This window comes from Protopterus annectens, chromosome 6.part0, assembly GCF_019279795.1.
Source record: "Protopterus annectens isolate FY-2018-M chromosome 6.part0, PAN1.0, whole genome shotgun sequence".
Classification (NCBI taxonomy): domain Eukaryota; kingdom Metazoa; phylum Chordata; order Ceratodontiformes; family Protopteridae; genus Protopterus; species Protopterus annectens.
In genome coordinates this window covers 595,069,428-595,089,528 of record NC_056737.1, presented here as the reverse complement: position 1 = coordinate 595,089,528, position 20,101 = coordinate 595,069,428, and the positions used below count along the sequence as shown (strand labels likewise).

Here is a 20,101-nt window from a genome sequence, read left to right as displayed (position 1 = left end):
ACCATTCTTATCTGCCACGTATTCTGTTTTAAATGGGCACTGTTGGTTAATTTTTGGATTATTTATTTTCTTTGATGACAGCTACAGGTAAAAAACGTTCACTTGTTTCCAATCATTATGCTTATGCATTTAGTCAGTAGTTATATAATTTGACTTCACATTATTGTCTTTTAAAGAAATGGATTTCCATTTACGTTGTTATGCATTTCATTCAAGGAAGATTGAACAGTAAATCCTAAGTGTGGTTAACTGTAAAGTTATGCTGCTTAATTCTTAAATCTTATTTCCTATCTTTATTGTGTTTTAAATGGTCTCCCACTCATAATCATGCCTCAGCCACTTCAGCTGCCTTTCCTGAGTATTGATCAAACTGAGTAAATAAGAATGGAAGCTTCTGAAAGTGAAAACTAGATCATCTTTTATCACCTGAGACAAGTGGCAATGAGGTCCCGTTTCTTTGAAAATCCATAACCTTACAGATATTACTCAGTCCGAGTAACTTTAGTAAAGCAGTACATTGGGTAAAGGACCCTGCATAAGGGATGTGGGAACTTGCATCCCACATAATCCAAGGTCACATTAATGCTCATATTCAGTAAACTGAGATTTTGATGCATCAGGTCTTAGTTTAGCAACACAGTCCCTTTGAAAATTTACTCCTAACCAGAGCCTTGCTAGAAATTTTCCCGATCTGGCACCCACATCAGAAAAGGTCCCCTCATTCCTAAGCACCAGAACAAAAGGTCCTTAAAAGGGAAAAATGCTCTCTTTTTAAACAATAACAGACTGCTTACTATATAGCAAGCAGCTTCTACACTTTGTACAACACCTAGAATGTTAAAGCCCTTCAGTCCTGAACGCTAATGAAATACCAACAGTCCTTTCTAAATACCAGTAGTGCACTAAAGACTGCCTCAAGTCAGCTGCATCAAGCTGCCCCATTTGACTTTGGGTTTACTCCCTGACAAAAAAAAAAAAAAAAAACTGTCCTCCATCTCTGGAGCTTTATTATCCCCTTGTTTGGTGGCATCCAAAATGCCTGTGCTACATATATTCCCATCTCCTGCACAAGTTTCTTCATATCAAGTTCCTGTAAGTACCCCTTTATTACATCTTTCTTTCATTTCCTTTGGTAGCTAGCTCCCCTTTGTTCAGTTTCTAAAAGTAGGTTCTAAATTCCTTCATTATATCTCTTGTATCCTTCTTTCCTTAAATCATATACTGTCTGCTCCATTTTTATTATCTTTAACAGGGCTATTGATGCTTTATTAACTGCTGGAGAATGTATGTTATATAGCTCTTATTTTGTTGTAGTATAGAAGTTTTTAAATGTCTATAATCTGTCACTGTACAGTACAGCTGTCTTCGACCATTCTTATCTGCCACATATTCTGTTTTAAATGGGCACTGTTGGTTAATTTTTGGATTATTTATTTTCTTTGATGACAGCTACAGGTAAAAACCGTTCACTTGTTTCCAATCATTATGCTTATGCATTTAGTCAGTAGTTATATAATTTGACTTCACATTATTGTCTTTTAAAGAAATGGATTTCCATTTACGTTGTTATGCATTTCATTCAAGGAAGATTGAACAGTAAATCCTAAGTGTGGTTAACTGTAAAGTTATGCTGCTTAATTCTTAAATCTTATTTCCTGTCTTTATTGTGTTTTAAATGGTCTCCCACTCATAATCATGCCTCAGCCACTTCAGCTGCCTTTCCTGAGTATTGATCAAACTGAGTAAATAAGAATGGAAGCTTCTGAAAGTGAAAACTAGATCATCTTTTATCACCTGAGGCAAGTGGCAATGAGGTCCCGTTTCTTTGAAAATCCATAACCTTACAGATATTACTCAGTCCGAGTAACTTTAGTAAAGCAGTACATTGGGTAAAGGACCCTGCATAAGGGATGTGGGAACTTGCATCCCACATAATCCAAGGTCACATTAATGCTCATATTCAGTAAACTGAGATTTTGATGCATCAGGTCTTAGTTTAGCAACACAGTCCCTTTGAAAATTTACTCCTAACCAGAGCCTTGCTAGAAATTTTCCCGATCTGGCACCCACATCAGAAAAGGTCCCCTCATTCCTAAGCACCAGAACAAAAGGTCCTTAAAAGGGAAAAATGCTCTCTTTTTAAACAATAACAGACTGCTTACTATATAGCAAGCAGCTTCTACACTTTGTACAACACCTAGAATGTTAAAGCCCTTCAGTCCTGAACGCTAATGAAATACCAACAGTCCTTTCTAAATACCAGTAGTGCACTAAAGACTGCCTCAAGTCAGCTGCATCAAGCTGCCCCATTTGACTTTGGGTTTACTCCCTGACAAAAAAAAAAAAAAAACTGTCCTCCATCTCTGGAGCTTTATTATCCCCTTGTTTGGTGGCATCCAAAATGCCTGTGCTACATATATTCCCATCTCCTGCACAAGTTTCTTCATATCAAGTTCCTGTAAGTACCCCTTTATTACATCTTTCTTTCATTTCCTTTGGTAGCTAGCTCCCCTTTGTTCAGTTTCTAAAAGTAGGTTCTAAATTCCTTCATTATATCTCTTGTATCCTTCTTTCCTTAAATCATATACTGTCTGCTCCATTTTCATTATCTTTAACAGGGCTATTGATGCTTTATTAACTGCTGGAGAATGTATGTTATATAGCTCCCTTATTGCAATACCCTTTGCAAGAATTTTTCATCTTCCAACTTTCAGAGTTGCTTTTATTTCTCTTGATTGCTTTATTACTTTTGTCTGAATTTCCCTTGATTCTTTTCTTGGTTTCTCCCCGTTCTTTGTCCTTGCCACCACACCATCCCCACTTCCTACAAATTATTTCTTTATTAAATTCAACGTTGAGTTTGTGCCATTCCTCAACTATCTGACTATTCATTTATTTTATTAATTCCATAATCTTTTCTTTGTTTTTCCTCCCACTTTCTTCCCAAAACAATGTGTAGGTTGGAAACCTCCAAACACTTTCCTTTGGCTCATCTATTACTAATCTTGCTCCAAGTATTAAGTGTGCATGATCTGAATGTATTATAAGACTTTCCTTTAACTGTCTAGTTATCTCTCTCTTTTTCCCATTTTTGCTATTTTCCAAACATATTGCTTATCTTAACAGTCTAGATCCTGCCAGATTGCTTCTTCACGATAGTTATTACTTACAGTTTTCATAGTTCTTGTTTCAGTTTCTCAGTGCCTGTCACTAGTTTCATGTGTCTTGTCTGATTATCAGTATTCAGAGCCTTCCCCTATTTCTAATTGTCTCACTTCTCTATGTGTCTCTCTTCACATTAAGTGATTGTGTAAAACTTCCACATTTTATCTAAGCTGACTGTATTCTAAATAGGGGGAAATGTTCTTTGGTGGTGGTTTGTCCTTTGATGAATTGTGTATCCCTCCTCTTTTCAAGTCAACAGTTTCCTAATGTCTTTCTTCATCTGCAGTGCATTCTTCCTTCCCATTGCTTCTGTTGCTTTCATGGCCAAGTCTGGTAGCTCAAAGTACATTGAGTCTACTTGAACAAAGATTTTGAGTTACCGGTTAGATAATCTTGAATTGAATCCTTTTTTTCTTGCATGCTTTTTGGACTGTTACAAACACTGCTCTTCTGCTGTGTATCGGGGCTGAAAAGTCATTAATCACAAATTTTCTGGTTTCTTCACATATTATTCTGTGCCATGGCTTTCACAACTGGGCCCCCACCCTATCTTCTCCTTCAGTGCATAAGTTACAAAACGTACCAACATTATTTTGTTGAACTGCCCTCTCATCCTTGTTGGATTCCAGGCTGTTCAGTGTGCTTTCTCCATGTGTGTGTATTTCTTCTACTGTGAGCCCCATTCACGCTACTAGCTGCTTCTAAGTAAAGGCTATAGAGTCCTCGCCTTCCTTACCCACTGCAGTTCCTAAAAAAAAAAAAAAAAAAAAAGTTATGTCTTATCATAACGTTCCTGTTGTCAGTCTTCACTTATCCTTGACTGTAGGTTCAGCTCCGTATCTCGGAATAAACTCGGCCATTACTCCAGCTCACGCATTCCAAAAACTCTCAAGCTTATCTCTACCCAGAATGCTCCTCTCAAGATTACCTCAGATTGAGTTTGCATAAGATAGTGACAGACAGGAACTAACAGATCAGAGACCATACCTGTATTCATAAAGGAGTAATCCAGTCTGTTGTGATAGATCCGTTCCACCAAGAAGCCCAAAATGCAGGGGGAAGGAGGGTGGGGATGTCCAGGATAAGTGAAGATCAACAACATAGATGGAAAGTTATGGTAAGACATAACTTCTTTATCTGATGTTGTCAGTCTTCACTTAATCCTTGACTGTGGGACAGAGTCTCTAGTTAACACAATCGTGGGAGGTCTCACAGAAGAAGATTCCTGAGCACCATCAAACCAAATGATGCTCCTCCACTAGAGACCAGATCCAACTTGTAATGCATAACAAAGGTATGCTGGGATGCCCAAGTAGCCGGTCGGTGCACATATATCATCTATAGAAGCTCTGGCATGGAAGTGGCTATTGCTCTCATAGAATGTGCATTTACAGGTCCTGGCAGTTGCACTTTCCTTTTGGTATAAATAAAGGTTATGCAGTCCTTGAGCCATCTAGCTACAGTAACCTTAGAAACTCGTTTGCCCAAAGAGTACAGAAGAAAATGAAACAAACAGCTGATCAGATTTTCTGAATTCGTTTGTTCTGTGCAGGTAAAAACATAATTGTAAACATCTAGCAAATGCAAACAATATTCACCTTTGTTTGAAGATTTGGGAAAAAAAATAAGGGAAGTTGTATAGTCTGATTGATATTATTGTCAGATACTACTTTTGGTAAAAAGGATGAATTTGTTTGCAAAGATACCCTTTCCTTATGAAAGATTATGTAAGGAGGCTTGCAAGATAAGGCCTGTAACTCAGATATTCTCCTAGCAGAAGTAATAGTGACCAAAAATGGGGATGCGATGTTGTCAATCTCGCCTTTATTCTCGCATATGGGTAAGATCCGATCCCTCAGATCTGTCTTGGCCTTATACAAAAGCTTGTGGCCTTCAACCAAGCTTTCAGGCACCCTTCACAGAATGCACCTCTGCATTACCTCAGATCTCATGTGCCACTTCGCAAAAGACAGTCATTCACTGAGCTGTAAGCTAAGTTTGTAATTTTTTTATGTTATTCCTATTTTTAAAAACCTTTGACTCCTATTTCTTTACCCTGCTATTTTCATACTCCTTTTGGTAACCCTCCTGTTCTTGCTACTGGATTTTTATCAGTAAGTAGAAGAAGCATTGTTCTCCCCTCCCCCCCATAAATCTAAAGTCTGTTTTTTTAGTAGGACTTCTTTCTTCTAAAAAAAAAATGTACTATCTTTCTTGTATATTATATATTTCCTATATAAGCTTCCTTTCCACTGTATAGATACTTGGTACTATAAAACCAGGGCTCTAGAGACACCTTCTTTGGCAAGCCCCTTCAGCGCTCCTGACTAGAGGTCTGATTGTCCAGTTGTAAAGGCCATCGGCAGTTGGCTGTCTCTGCACCCACAGGCCTGTCAAGAGATTTCAAATGACAAATGGGTGCAGCAAATAATATCCAGAGATTATTTCATCCTCTCTGCTCATCCCCTTTCCCGAAACAAAATAAATCCCGGATGTGCCACCCAATCAAAGGGATCAAGCAATCAAAGAAATTTAAGACTTGCTAAACAAGAGAGTCATCCAAGAAGTCCCCGTAGACCCACAAGGATTCGGAACTCGCTCAAGATTCTTTTTAGTACCAAAGAAAACAGGGGACTGGAGACTCATTCTGGATCTCAGCAACCTAAACAAGTCAATCAAAAAGAGCAAGTTTTGGATGGTCACTTTACAGTATATTTTTCTCTTTTGGGGAAAAGACAATTGGTTGTGCTCGATAGAGCTTCAGGATGTGTACTACCATATAAAAATGGAGAGACAGTCCAGAAGACATCTGCACTTCTGGCTGGGAACCAGTCATTATCAGTTTACTAGCCCTGCTCATTGATCTCACTACAGCCCCCAGATTGTTTACCAAATGCAAGGCAGTGGTTGCAGCTCACTTGAAGAGGCTAGGATTCCAAGTATTTCGATACTTAATCGACTGGCTCCTAACCACCATGACCAGGCATCAACTCATAAGGGCAAGAAAAAACACCTTACACCTTTGCTCACACCTAGGAATCACCATATATTATGAAAAATCAGTTCTAGAACCTTGCCAGAATTTAGTTTTCATAGGAGCTCCTCTAGATGCAAGAAAAATGATAGCAACTCTTCCCTCCGACAGAATAATGTCATTGTGCAATCAGGTGAAAGTACTGATTTAAAAGAAAAGAGCATCTGCAAAATTAGTACTACAGGTCTTGGGAACAATGACTGCTTCAATAATATTAGTACCACTAGCCGACCTACACATATGAATACTGCAGTGGTTGTTGTTGACCCAGTGGTCCTTTCTAGAGCTTCCAGTGTCTCACATGATCTTGATTACAGATTCATGCAAGAAGGATCTTCAGTGGTGGATCCATTCTGATCAAGTCAGTCTAGGTTGTATATTTCTACCCAGTCAGCCCTGCAGAAAGAATTTTCCAGAAATGGGGCCAGCCTTGCTGCAACCTCTTTGTTTCTCCAATAAACAACAAATGCAGCAGCTACATTGCCCTAATTCTCTTTCAGGGAGAGACCTGGAGAGATGCAGTTGTTTACAATTGGCCCCCGGGACTACTTTATGCTTATCCCTCAACACCCCTGATTCCCAAATTGTTACAGAAAGCAAGTGTGTTGAAGAGAAAAATCATCCTCGTTGCCCTTTACTGGCCCCGGCAGATTTGGTTCCCTTTACTCTGGCCTCATCTTTTGAATGAACCATGGATACTGGACCCAGTTTCAGATCTCCTCTCCCATCCTCAGAAAATGGTTCATCACGATTTACAGAATCTCAAACTGACAGCGTGGCTCCTCCAATTCCAATGATAGCCAAGCATCCTCTACTTTCGTCCCCAACTAGACATATTTTACTTTCCTCTCATAAAGTTTCCACATGTAACCTTTATAAAAACAAATGGAAAAGGTTTGTTGTATGGGCTACAGAGAATAATGCTGATCTGTTTACTGCTCCCCTTCATTTTATTTTGGATTTTTTGTCAAAGCGCTTTAATGATGGTGCTGCAGCAGCAAAACTGTAAGGGTTCAGTTGGCTCCTATTTCCAGTTTTAATCTAGGGGAAAACGGCCCTACAATTATGTGTCACAAACTTCGTAAGACCTTTTTAAAAGGAACCTTGATGTTAAAACCTCCTTATAAAAGTCCATCTCCTCCTTGGGATCTGAATTTTATACTGTCTCATATTATTCATTCCCATTTTGAGCTTTCATCCAGTTGTGATCTAAAATTTTTGTCATGGAGAACAATTTTTCTGGTTGCTGTTACTTCAGCAAGGAGATTATCCGAGTTGCAGGCCTTACCTAATCATCCTCCTTATTTGGTGTTTCATAAGGACAGAGTTTCTCTTCCTACTAATCCTTCTTTTCTTCCTGAAGTAGTATCTGACATTAACCTAAACCAGTCAACTGAACTACCAGAGTTTTTCCCAAATTTCCAAAGTAAAGGAGAGTATATGTTACATTTATTGGATGTTCAGAGACAATTATAGTAGAATAGTGTGTGTGTTTGTTGTACCTTTAAGAAGCATTTCAAGGTCGGCACTTGCATATAAATAGCAAGTACGTGCTAACTTCAGTGCCATTTTGAGAGTACAGTCAGAGAGTGAGCATGTATGAGTGTGATAGCTAGTTTGTTTATAAGTTTATCAAAGTTAAAGTTATTAAGCCTCAATCCTGATGTGTTTGTACATAATAAAGCTGCTTGACTAGAACCCAGGAATGCTTGTCTGTTTCATCCTGACTGGACAAGTGACAATTGTTTTTTTTTTTCACAGAACTAAAGATTTTAGAAAGTCAGAACAATTATTTATTTCTTTTTCAGAAACAAGAAAAGATTTACTGGTATTCAAGGTTACCTTATCGAAATGGCTTTCTGACTGTATTATTTTTATTTATATTTACCAGAATAAATAGCTACATGAACCTGGAAGAGCTCATTCTACTAGAGCTATTGCTGCTACTTCAGCTTTTCTAGCTAGAGTATCTATGGATAATATATGTGCAGCAGCGACATGGTCAAACCCCCATACTTTTATTACTCATTGCTAACTAGATTTAATCTCCAGGAGTAGAGCTTCCTTTGGATCTGTGGTGCTGAGGAATAGTCTTCCATGAGCCACCCAGGATTCAGGTTGCTAGGGACACTGTCCCATACGTGAGAGTAAAGGTGAGATTGACATCATCACATAAAGAAGTTATGTACTTATTATAGCATTCCATGTGTGTTCTCCGTCTTTGCCTTTATTCTCACAACCCTCCCACCACCCCACCATCCTAGTCTGCTAGAAGAACGGGTAATAAAAATTATTTTTTTTCATGGACTCATTGGCTGCAGAACATGGGTTACAATAACATAGTTCTTACCATTATTTTCGTTTACATGTAATGTTTATGGTTCTTTCTGGCAAACAAGATATGAGGTAATGGAGAGGTGCATTCTGGGAAAGGAAGGGTGCCTGAGAGCTCGATTGAAGGCCACGAGCTTTTGTATAAGGCTGAGACAGATCCAAGGGATCATACGTGAAAATAAAGGCAGAGATGGACAACACACGTGGAATGTTATGGTAAGTACATAACTTCTTTTTTTCCAGGATAAATACGTCAAATCGCAGTTTGCGATGGTTCGGATGGAGAATTAAAGAATAAGACTTTAGAGAAACAACTACTCAGTAAATTCGAAAAGAGCAAACAACACTTACAGTGATAATGATAAGAAAAGGCTAGCTCGAGAGCTGACAGGAGAGGTGTGCATCTGGCATTTAAGGCAGCAAACAAGATCTGAGGTAATCTTGAGAGGAGCAGTCTGGTAGAGCTAAGCTCGAGAATTTTTTGGAAGGAGCGAGCTGGTGTAATGGCCAAGTCAGTTCGGAGATACAGAACCGAACCCACAGTCAAGGATGAAGTGAAGATTGAAAACATCAGATCATATTGTTTTTCTTTGCGATCTATCTTCTTGCTCTATCAAATTAACTTCTGTTAGTTTTGCTTAATATTTGTGGCCTCCAGTTTTACGTTTAACATCTTATTTTCCTGCATTAGGTTTTGTAAAAGTCTGATTGGTCATTGTCACCTCTTTAACCTCTAAACTAGTTCTGTCCATGCCCCTTTGGTATTCTTTCAGTCTGAGGTTGGTGTCTTATCTCATAAGATCTCACTCTTATTGTAACTTGCTTCTCAGGTCCCTCGCCAGCATTTACTATGTCTGCTGAGTTCACCATTGCTGCAGGCACATCCATTACTTCATTACTCGTGATTGCTACTGTGTCCTAAGAGCCACACCAGAAATGACAATGGTGACTGTTTACTATGCCACTTCATGAAATATTGATTATATTTATTTTTTTTCTCCTAATTTTTTTTCCTCTTTATTGTTAATTGCATTCAGTTGATTCATTTAAACAGGATAACAGACTTAAAGAATCTCAGTAATGCAAGTTATGTTCTTAAAGCTGTATGCCACTTTTCTACCCTTTGTGTATATTAATAGGTAGATTTCACATCTGTCTGTATAAACTTTGAGGACTGCAAACAGAAATCTCCACTGAGAAAGTTTATCCAGTTACAACCTGAGTGCACTCTTCCATAAGGTTATGCACATCTGTGCAGTGGGACTGAATTACAGAAGGGGGGAAAGTGCAAATTGTTGCTGGTAAAATTAACTTGTTACTCAAAATTGTCTATTAATTGAAGGCCTCAAACTTGTTTGTTTGCCTACATTTGTTAACTGGGGATGTCCAGCTGGGGAGTTTTATTTTCTGCAAGAAAAACTGGCAGAAGATAATATAAAAAAAAGAAGATGAAAAAGTTGTTCAGTCTCACCGTTTATTCTTACACATGGTTACGGAGCCGAGCCATTGGCTCCAAGTCTGCTGCTTTACTAGCTAAAGATCTCCGAGTAGCTCGAGGCCAGGCCCCTATCCCATGATGCTTTTTGTCCTACCTCAGATCTAGTTTACCACTGCAACTGATCGCAAGGTCGTCAGAGAGCTCGGGCCAGTTGATTTTCTTGAGTTTTTTAAAAAAAATTATAATTCTTTAGATAACTAAAGTATTTTCTAGTTTTAGTGTGTTAGTGCTAGATAGGAGAGTGTTAGTTACAACATTATATTTATATCCTTATAGATTCATAGGTAGGTACTAGGCTATCTGCCCGAGGGCATTTAAAAGCCTAGCCAGTGTGTGTCGCTTTTGCCTCCCCATTGATTAATTAACTGATCTTCTGTCAAGCAGAGACAATGAAGTGATCCCAGGGGTGTATTTTCTGTTACCCATCCACTCGTCAAGGTTTCTCTTGAAGAGTGTTAGTGACGGGCTCTGCCTGATGTAATTTGGAATTTTGTTCCAAAGCATGGGGAGTCTCTGTGACAGGAATTTATCCCTCCAGCATGTTCTATTTATTGTTGTGGCAAGGTTTAGCTCATTAGAGCGAGTGGCTCGCAGTGACTTGGATTTCTTTAGGTGGAGCATGTCCATCAATTCTGAGTTGGACATGGCTTTATAAGTCAGGCAGAGAACACCTCTGAGTAAACGATATGCCGCTGAGTACAGCCGGGCTGCATAGGACATATGTTTGAGGCCAGTAATCCTCTTTGGGAGGTACTTTTGTGGTCTTTCCAGCTGTTGGAAGTGTCTTGTGAGGTACATCCCAAATGGGGCATTGTACTCTATGATGGGTCTAATGAGTGACAAGTAGAGGGGCACTATAAACTCTTTGTTTCTAGATGCGAACCCTTTAGTAATTAGATGGGCCACATAGAATGATTTCCGAACTACTTTGGCAATATGATTGTCAAAGGAGAGATTACTGTTTACCTGGGTCCCCAGATCTCTTATTACCTCTTCTGTATTAAGGGGGCTGCCACCTATGTGGTAATTTGTGGGTGTTTTGTTTTTCCCAAATGGGATGACTATGCATTTTTTGGCATTTAGCTTGAGGCCATGACTTTGACACCATGTGTCCGTCTCAGTAAGGCCCTTTTGGAGGATGTCCGTGTCAGCCGGAGAGTCAGTTATGGCTCCCAGTTTGCAGTCATTGGCGAACTTGGTTAGCTATAGTCCTCCTGTGTTTGCCTGTACTTCTGAGAAGTATATGCCGAACAGTAGGTGTCCCAGGACCGAGCCTTGCGGGACACCACTTGTGACTGGTTTAGAGTCGGACCTGGAGCCCTCTATTCATACCGTGTGAGTTCTGGCTATAAGCCAGTTGGCAACCCATCTCATGATGTAGGGGTTTATGTTCAGGCTGGTGAGTTTTTCTGTAATACCCGAGTGGGGAATGGTGTTGAAAGCCATGGCGAGGTCAAGGTAGGCTGTGTGAACCACCTTTCCCTCTTCTATGGCCTTGGTGACTGTCTCGAAGAAGTCAGCCAGGTTTAGTAGGCATGATCTGCCCTTAACAAAACCGAACTGGGTCGGGTCAAGTGTTTGGAGGTACCCAATGTCTTTGTTAATGAGTTCCATGATGATGCGCTCCATAGCCTTGCAGACCAGGCTAGTCAGGCTTATGGGGCGATAGTTACCAGGGTCAGTTGTGGCCCCTCCTTTGTGGAGAGGAATAACCGTTGCTGTGTGCCATTCTATGGGCACGTACCCTGTGGAGAGGCTGAGGTTGAACAGCATGTTTAGTTGGGGGGTTAGTTCATTCTGTAGTTCATGCAAGACGCAGCCTGGGACACCATCTGGTCCCATTAACGCTGTGTTTTTGGCTTTTGAAAGGGCTGTTTTCACCTGTGCGTTTGTGATTTTTGGGACACTACACTTTTCTGGTATTGTTGTGGGCTCTTTTGGAGGTGAGAGGGGGTGAAGTTTGCACTGAATCTATCTGCCAGGATGTTGGCAATATCAGTAGGTTCAGTATATTTTGTGCTATTTTGCACTAGTTCAGTGCATATCTGCGAGTTGCCACTTAGATTCTTAACACAGCTAAAGAAGGCTTTGTGGTTATCTTTTGAATTCTTGGCTATTTTTCTTTCAAAGTTAGCCTTGGATGATTTCATGAGGGACCTTAGTTTCTTACTGATACTGATCAGGGATGTCCTTCCTTCTTGGGATTTGCTTTTTTTCTTAACTAGTTTCCTCCTTCTATTGTATAGCCTGTTTATTACAGGGGTCCACCAGACTGGTTTCCTTCTCTTAGAGGAGTGAGTCTTGGTTTTGCAAGGGATGGCATGATCCATGCATCCTTGTAGGTGCTCATAGAGTGCATTTGTAAAGGTTTCTGCATCTTGTGCAATGTTATCCTTTAGCGTGGGGGCTGTGAAATTTACCACCTCTGTCTTAAGTAAGGTGAAGTTTGCTTTAGAAAAGTTTTTTATTGTGGTTTCCTTAGTTGGGGTTGATGGTGGGGTGTGGACATCCAGAGTGATTAGTTTGTGGTCTGATCTAACCAGTGACTGGTTGACCTCTGGTGTGGAACACCTGTCGCCCATGTTGGTGATGACCAGGTCCAATATGTTTTCACCTCTGGTAGGGGAGTTATAGTTGTGCAGGGATCTGACAACTTAGGACTGTTAATATATTACTGTGTGCAGTGTGATTAGTTTAGTAACCATGTTCTGTGTTAGAGTTACTGTATATTGTTAGTGTACAATGAAGGTTGTTCAAGGATCTGACAGCTAGTATAGCGTGCTTGCGTATTTACTATTTTTCTATAGCAATAATGTGTCTGATCATAGGGAGAAACAAAAATATGGCTTCAAGAAGTGTCCAAAATGCAGGGGAAGATGTCCATTATGGATGCCCATGTAAATTGTGTTTATTGTTTGGGGCCTGTTTACCTCCAGGAGGATTGCTCTATCTGCCATTCCTTCAGTAGTAGAGTTTTACTAGAGAGAAGAATGAAGCTTGTAGATAGAAGCTTGTTGAAGCCAGATTTTCAAGAGACCTTGGACAAGACTGACCAGACTTCCAAGTCATCGAAGGGGTTGAAGTCTTCGAAGGCGTCCTCGGAGCCCAGGTCATCAGCTCCAAGCCTTTCCATTAAGATGCGGTCGCCGGCTCCACAGTCTTCTGAGCCGTGCACTGAGCAGGTGTTTCGGAGCCAGTCTCCGAAGCTTTGAAGTCACCCATCCTTCAATCGGTGGCATCTTCGGTTCCTTCAACTCGTTCTTCAAGGACCCTTTCTGATGTGGATGTGGACTGGGTGGTGCAGAGGCTTCTGGAGAACCCGGCACTGGCTAAATTGCTATCAGCCTCAACCCAATCGGGTTCGAGGCCTGAGACCGTCCAACTGGTTGTGACTAGTCCTCGGCCTTCGGAGCCGGAGGAGGATCTGATGGTTGTGGATCCGAGGCCTGTTCCGGTGCCTTCAGCTCCATCAACCCTGACTTCTTCGGTTCCATTGGAAGAGTCTCTGATCCGACACACTCTCGTCAGTCCGGGAGGGGGGGGGGGTCGAACCGATGCATCAGTTCCGACCCTTCCTCTCAGGGCTTCGGCCGGATGAACTCGGCTCTGTCCTCTGGTTCGGAGCCCACTGTCTCAGCAGCAGGAAAGTTGCTGTCTTCTTCGGAACCGGTGGTTTCCTCGGGTCGGAGCAGTGGTGCCTTCGATGCCTTCAGAAGGGTTATGTCGTCTAAGACACGCACATCATCGGGTCCTTCCTCTTCCTCCCCTAAAGTGCCACTCTCTGCGTCTACATCACAGGTCCATGTGAAGCGTCGAGACCCGGAGCATCAGGTAACCCCATTGGGTGACCCTTGCTCTACTGAGACCTCACCAGAAGCCCCCACTGATGAGGTTCCCAGGAAGAAATTATGCAAGAGGAGGCATTTAGATTCCCCACAGGAATCGTTGACATCAGACACCGACTTAGAGGAATCGGAAGGGTCCCCACGGTCCCCCTCGGAGGATATCTCCTTTGTGGATATCCTGGAATTCCTAAAGCAGAGGGGTGACTGGCAGTCTGTTAGACCTACTGAGGATGAGTCGGTGCTCCTGAAGGCCTTTGGGTCCCACCCTTCCACCTCTTGGGTGACTCCGCCCTTTGAGTTGATGGAATTGGTTGCTCAAAGGGCGTGGGGGTCTCCTGATACTATGGAACCGGTCCCTCGGAGGCCTAGCAAATTTATCACCTGCCCTTAAGACAAGATGTTCCTCACTAAGGGAGTCCCTGTTGATGCCATGGTGGTGGCGGCGGCCACCAAGAAAGAGATGTCAGAAACGTCTTCTTCTGTCCATCCTCCTAATAGGGATTCTAGGACGATGGACATATACGGGAAATGCATCTTTAGTTCTGTGACCTTTGCTATGCAATCACTTAACTATTTGACTCATTTTACCCGTCTTCAAAGAGATCTCCTGAAAGAGCTTGGAGATACTCTGCAAGGGAATACAGATGAAGGTGTCTCTGACAAAGTGACAGCACAACTTAATACCCTTAGCTCCATTGTAAACTCGTCCATGCGGCTCATTTCCTATGCAGCTGATGGTTTGAGTTGGGCAGCGGGTTCAGCGATGTCTCTTCAGAGACCGTCCTGGATGAGCTTGTGCTCCTTTGCAGAAGCCTTCAAGTCTTCCTTTGTCAACACCCCATTCGATGGCTCTTCTCTATTTGGACTGCAACCAAACCAAAGGTATCACGCACGTAGGACTGGCGTGCACGGTCCAAAAGCGACAAGACCTCAGAAAACCAAAACGGACCAGCACATATAGGATGTAAAATAATGATTTATTATTTCAATAGATGTATCAGCAATGGTAAAAACCATGCTGAATAAGCAAACCGGTTTCGGCTAATGTTAGCCTTTCTCAATGCCAAATATTCATGAAAATAAGTAACAAAACTCCACCATTTTGAAACCTACTTATAGTCCCTCTGTTAAAGAGGTATTGCCCAATTGTAAACATTTCAAATGTTCACACCATATACAAATATCCTCATAATATGCAACATATGTTCTACAATCAAATACAAATTTGAAAAAATACATATGGATATATCCCATCCAGAAAATCTGGCAGATATAAAACCTATGCTCCAAACATATAATATTTTGTAACAAATGTAGCAAGTATGACAACAAGCAAATAACCTGCCATTATAGCAATATATACATGGCTGGAATATATTATATAATATTAATAAAACCACCCATGATACATATAATCAAAATACAGATAGCATGGTTATTTGCATAGAAAAAATTGAAAATGAACATATGTATAGAGCCTAATGAGTTGGTTCTAATGTATTCAATCCTGGTCTAAAGAGCCCCCCCAACCTGACAATCCATTTGTTCTCCATGTCATTAAGTTTCTTATGCCATCCTGCTTTGAATTTTCGATGTAGAGTAATTCTGTCTATGATAATAAATGTAAACATAGCAGAAGAATGTTCAAGGGTATGTTTATACAAAGCGTTGGTCATACGTTTATTCCTAATCACACTCAGATGTTCACAAACTCTAAGTTTGACAGGCCTAGAGGTCTGTCCCACATAAAATGCGGAGCAATTACACGTGGCCAAATATATAGCCCAATCAGAACTGCAATTTGCAAACATCCTGATATCAAAGACCCTAGATGTATTTCTACTAGAAAACTCACGAGTTTTAGGCATGTGTTTACAAAATGAACAATGGCCACATGGAAAACTCCCCTTAAGTGTTTTTCCCTCTAAGGTGGTCTGTGATGAGTTGTGTGACATATATCTCTTGTAATGAGATAGAAAAGAATTGAAATTTCTACCTCTGCGGTAAGAGAAAGAACATTGTTGAGGTAATATACGGTTCAGGATTTCATGTGAGCATAGAATGTCCCAATGTTGGTTGATTATATCAACAAATCGATGAGTATTGGCCCCATATGTAGTAACTAACCTCAAAGTGGACTTGTTCCGTGATCCAGACATGAACTCTTGTTTGGATTTGTATTGTAATAATTCAGAGCGTGATAAATTATTGACTATCTTCAAAGATTTAGAAATAATATGTTTTTGATATCCACGATCAACAAATCTATTGACAAGGTCATCACAAAAATGGGAGCCATCCTCTGGAGAAGAACATATTCTTTTCATCCTCATAAACTGAGATTTGGGGATGTTGTGGATGATGTGGCGTGGATGACAACTGTCCGCATGTAGCAGAGTGTTGTACTGAGGAAATTTCCTGTAGACCGACGTGGCTAAAGTATGATCCTCAAGTCTGGTAACCAAAACATCCAAGAACACAATGCTACCATGTTCTATATTAGCTGAAAATCGAATTCCAAAACTGTTGTCATTTAGATAGTCCACAAAGTTGAAAAATTGTTCCTTATTTCCACGCCACACCATCCAACAATCATCCACATATCTTCTCCAAATATCTAAATGTGGCAAAAAAATATTGTGATGTGTATCATATATATATGTCGCCTCAAAATAACCCATGAACAGATCCGCATATATGGGGGCGAATGACGCCCCCATTGCTGTGCCATTAATTTGCCAATAAACTTGGCCGTTGTAATGAAAAATGTTTTACATAATACAAATTCTGTCAGTTTAGTCAAAAAATTATTAAATTCTGTAGAATATAATTTAGACTTGTAAAGCCAGTATGAAACGGCTAAAATACCTAATTCATGTGGTATGCTGGTATATAGTGAGGCTACATCAAGGGTACACAACCACCACGAGGATTCTAGTTGTGAGTCTTGAACAATATTAAGAAACTCTGTTGTATCCTGTATACGCGATCTAATATGTTCCAACAATGGTTTTAAATATGCAGTAAGGAAGGTCGATAGAGGTTCAGTTAAAGAACCATGCCCAGAAACAATGGGTCTGCCTGGGGGGTTTTTTGCATCCTTGTGAATTTTAGGTAACAGATACAGGTATTGGGGAATAGGTTCCTCCACCTGTAGTTCCTTAGCTACCTTTTCCGTAATCACCCCTTGAGTAATAGAAACTTCCAAAAACCTGTCTATTTCAGCCTTGAAACGTAAAGTAGGATCAACATCTAGCTGTTTGTAATATCTAGTGTCAGATAATTGTCGAAGAGCTTCATTGGTATAAGCTTGATAATCCATTACCACAATGGCACCTCCTTTGTCAGCCATCGTAATGACTAGCTGGTGATTGTTTTTGAGATCTAACAAGGCCTGTCTTTCCATGGGGGATAAATTGCTAAATTGTGGTTGATATACATTAGCATAGTGTAACTCCTTCATGATACATTCCCTGAAAATAGAAACATGTTTGTTCATTGGAGCAACAAAAGTGGATTTTCTGAATCTAAATTCAGTTGATCTTTGAGAGTCATTCTTGTCTGAAAAAAATATTTTCAGATTGAGTAGTCTACAAAAGTTGTTAACATCATTTAGTAAATCATGTTCAGAAACCACAGAACTGGGGACAAAGTTCAATCCTTTATTTAGAAGTGTAATCTGAACAGGAGAAAGAACAGTCGAAGAAATATTATAAACATTGTTGGTTATTGTATCATTTGTTTCAACAGATTCTGTAAAGTTGGGGTATTTGAACCTAGATCTGTGTTTTCTGCCCCCCCTCCTCCTACCCTTTGATCTAAAGGGGGCATCTGTCTTCTTTTCGCCACTGGGGACGCCTGGCGTGAGGACCCTTCTCCATCAGTGGTGGAAGAAGTTTCTTCCTCAGAAGTAAAATCTGAAGAAATATGTTGATGTCTGAGAATAGACCTGGGTCTTTTTTTGTTATTATTACCCCTCTGAGTTGTTTTTGGTTCACTAAATCTAACTGTTTTCTGACTGATAAAAGGTTTCCCTTTTTCATAGTCCATAAGATCACGCTGAAATTTATTGATCTTTCTTTTCATCAATTGTTTTTCAAGAATAGACAAATCCTTAGCCAAATTGGAGACATGCTGGGAATAATACTGCTGCTTATTAAATTGTTCAGCCTCCAAGCACAAACATTGAATATCTGACAGATTAGTAGTAATTATTCTGTCATAATATTTTAACAAACATCCTACAAAAAGCATGGAGGCTGAATGTTGTGCTTCAGCCCAATCTTTGGATAACTCATCATCAATATGTGCCACCAAAGTCTATCGGAATGTATGCTTACTTTCATCAGGTACTGTGGTGAACTACTTCAGTTTAAAACTCTGAGGGGCATTTCATCTTTATGACTTTCTGCAGTTCCTTATTTACAGACCATATTTATAGTATTGAATATTGGATATCGTCATTGGTATCGGGACATATTCATAGCATCTCATTTTGGGACTGGGTCAGCGAAATGTGTGTTTTTCAACTGGAGATATTGTGCAACAACAATTTATTTCAGAATTTTGAGGGGCGGCTGCCATTTTGACTTTTTTTGGTTATTCATTTATGGACAAATTCATACCAACATATTGTGTTTTTGAATACATGTTTTTCATAATGAATGCTACACTTTTGGATAAAAGTTTTTTAGTATTCGGGGTCTGATATTTACAGATGTATTAGGTCTTTAGTATATGTTATGAGGATATATCATCTATACTACAAGTTTTATTTAGAATCCGTTGTATGGGTTCAAATTACATTTTGCAATAACGTGTTGCGGTTGGGGGAAATGATCATTACGATCGGTTTGCTGTTTTGGAACAGTGGTTAGGGTCGGTTAGTGATATTTTTAGGCTCATGGAATTTTCATTTGGAGCTCGTATGCCCGTGACATTATTCTCTCATTAGACAGGGGTTATTACATAGTGAACTATATATACCCAGTTTTCTTTTTTTGGGTTTAACCGGATACTGGTTAAAGTAAAAATACTGTTCAATACTGTTTTTTGGACATTAACTGGCATTATTGGTTGGGTTATAGTTATTCTCTATTAATAAGAGTATTTTTCTTATCTGATTCTATTTTTCTGGGACAGCCTCAGCAGAAAAATATTTGGACAAAGAATTACAATTGTATTGGTTTGGTTATGTGTGGTCAAAATATGTTAAACACTACATTTACAATATTTTGAGATCTGAATAAGGTGATCTATATTTGATTGTTGGGCAGCATTGGCCATTTTCAATACCAGATGAGATGAAGGTCGATCTGCTTTAGAATTATTTATCTGGCTTATTTGGGTTTTGTTCAACACAGGCTATATCAGTACCAGATGAGATGAATGTCGTTCTGGTCTATAATTATTATTTCAGCCTTTTTTACGGTGTCAAACCAGTTATATTGTCCATCAGGGAATTATTTCCCTTTTTTTGAGGTTGGGCCTCATTTGTTAAACACTGTGATACTGGTTGAGACGTATGTCATTGCAGTCAACATATTCTAGCTTGTGATACCCATTTAACTTTTTGTTATATGTAACAATATGACTTTCTATTAACATAGCTGGGTAGTGTTGGTGTTTTGACCACAACATTCCAGAAATGTCTATTGAACATTTCTTTCAATAGGAAATAGATTGCATTTTTTATTTTTGTTATTATTTCTGTTTGTGACTGTTTCAGAAATTTTATAGTATTGTGTTTTTTTGTATCCTATTGGCTTTTTGAAGTATTCCAATATGGATTTAAACGATATCTTACATGGACTAGCAGCTGATAAGGATAATTTGGAGGTGTTTGGCCTGACTACTAATGCCAGTTTAAATATGACTGATTCTATAACCAATGATGAACAAAAATGTAGCTACATATTTACCAAACTAGGGAGACAGATGAGGATTCTACGAACTAATGTTTGGCATATGAAGCTGTTTAAGGCTTATCAAGCTAAGGACATAACACCAAGGGGGTTGAGGGTACGGCTACAACCTTTGGTGGCACATATTGATGATGAGTTATCCAAAGATTGGGCTGAAGCACAACATTCAGCCTCCATGCTTATTTGTAGGATGTTTGTTAAAATATTATGACAGAATAATTACTACTAATCTGTCAGATATTCAATGTTTGTGCTTGGAGGCTGAACAATTTAATAAGCAGCAGTATTATTCCCAGCATGT

The 20,101-nt window shown here is 39.8% G+C and overlaps 1 protein-coding gene across 2 annotated transcripts in view; it reads left to right on the top strand.

The window, feature by feature from the left end:
- Positions 1 to 20,101, top strand: part of FANCM (FA complementation group M) — a 2,552,324-nt gene that overhangs the window by 2,380,647 nt on the left and 151,576 nt on the right. The gene's annotated exons all lie outside the window — the stretch shown is intronic.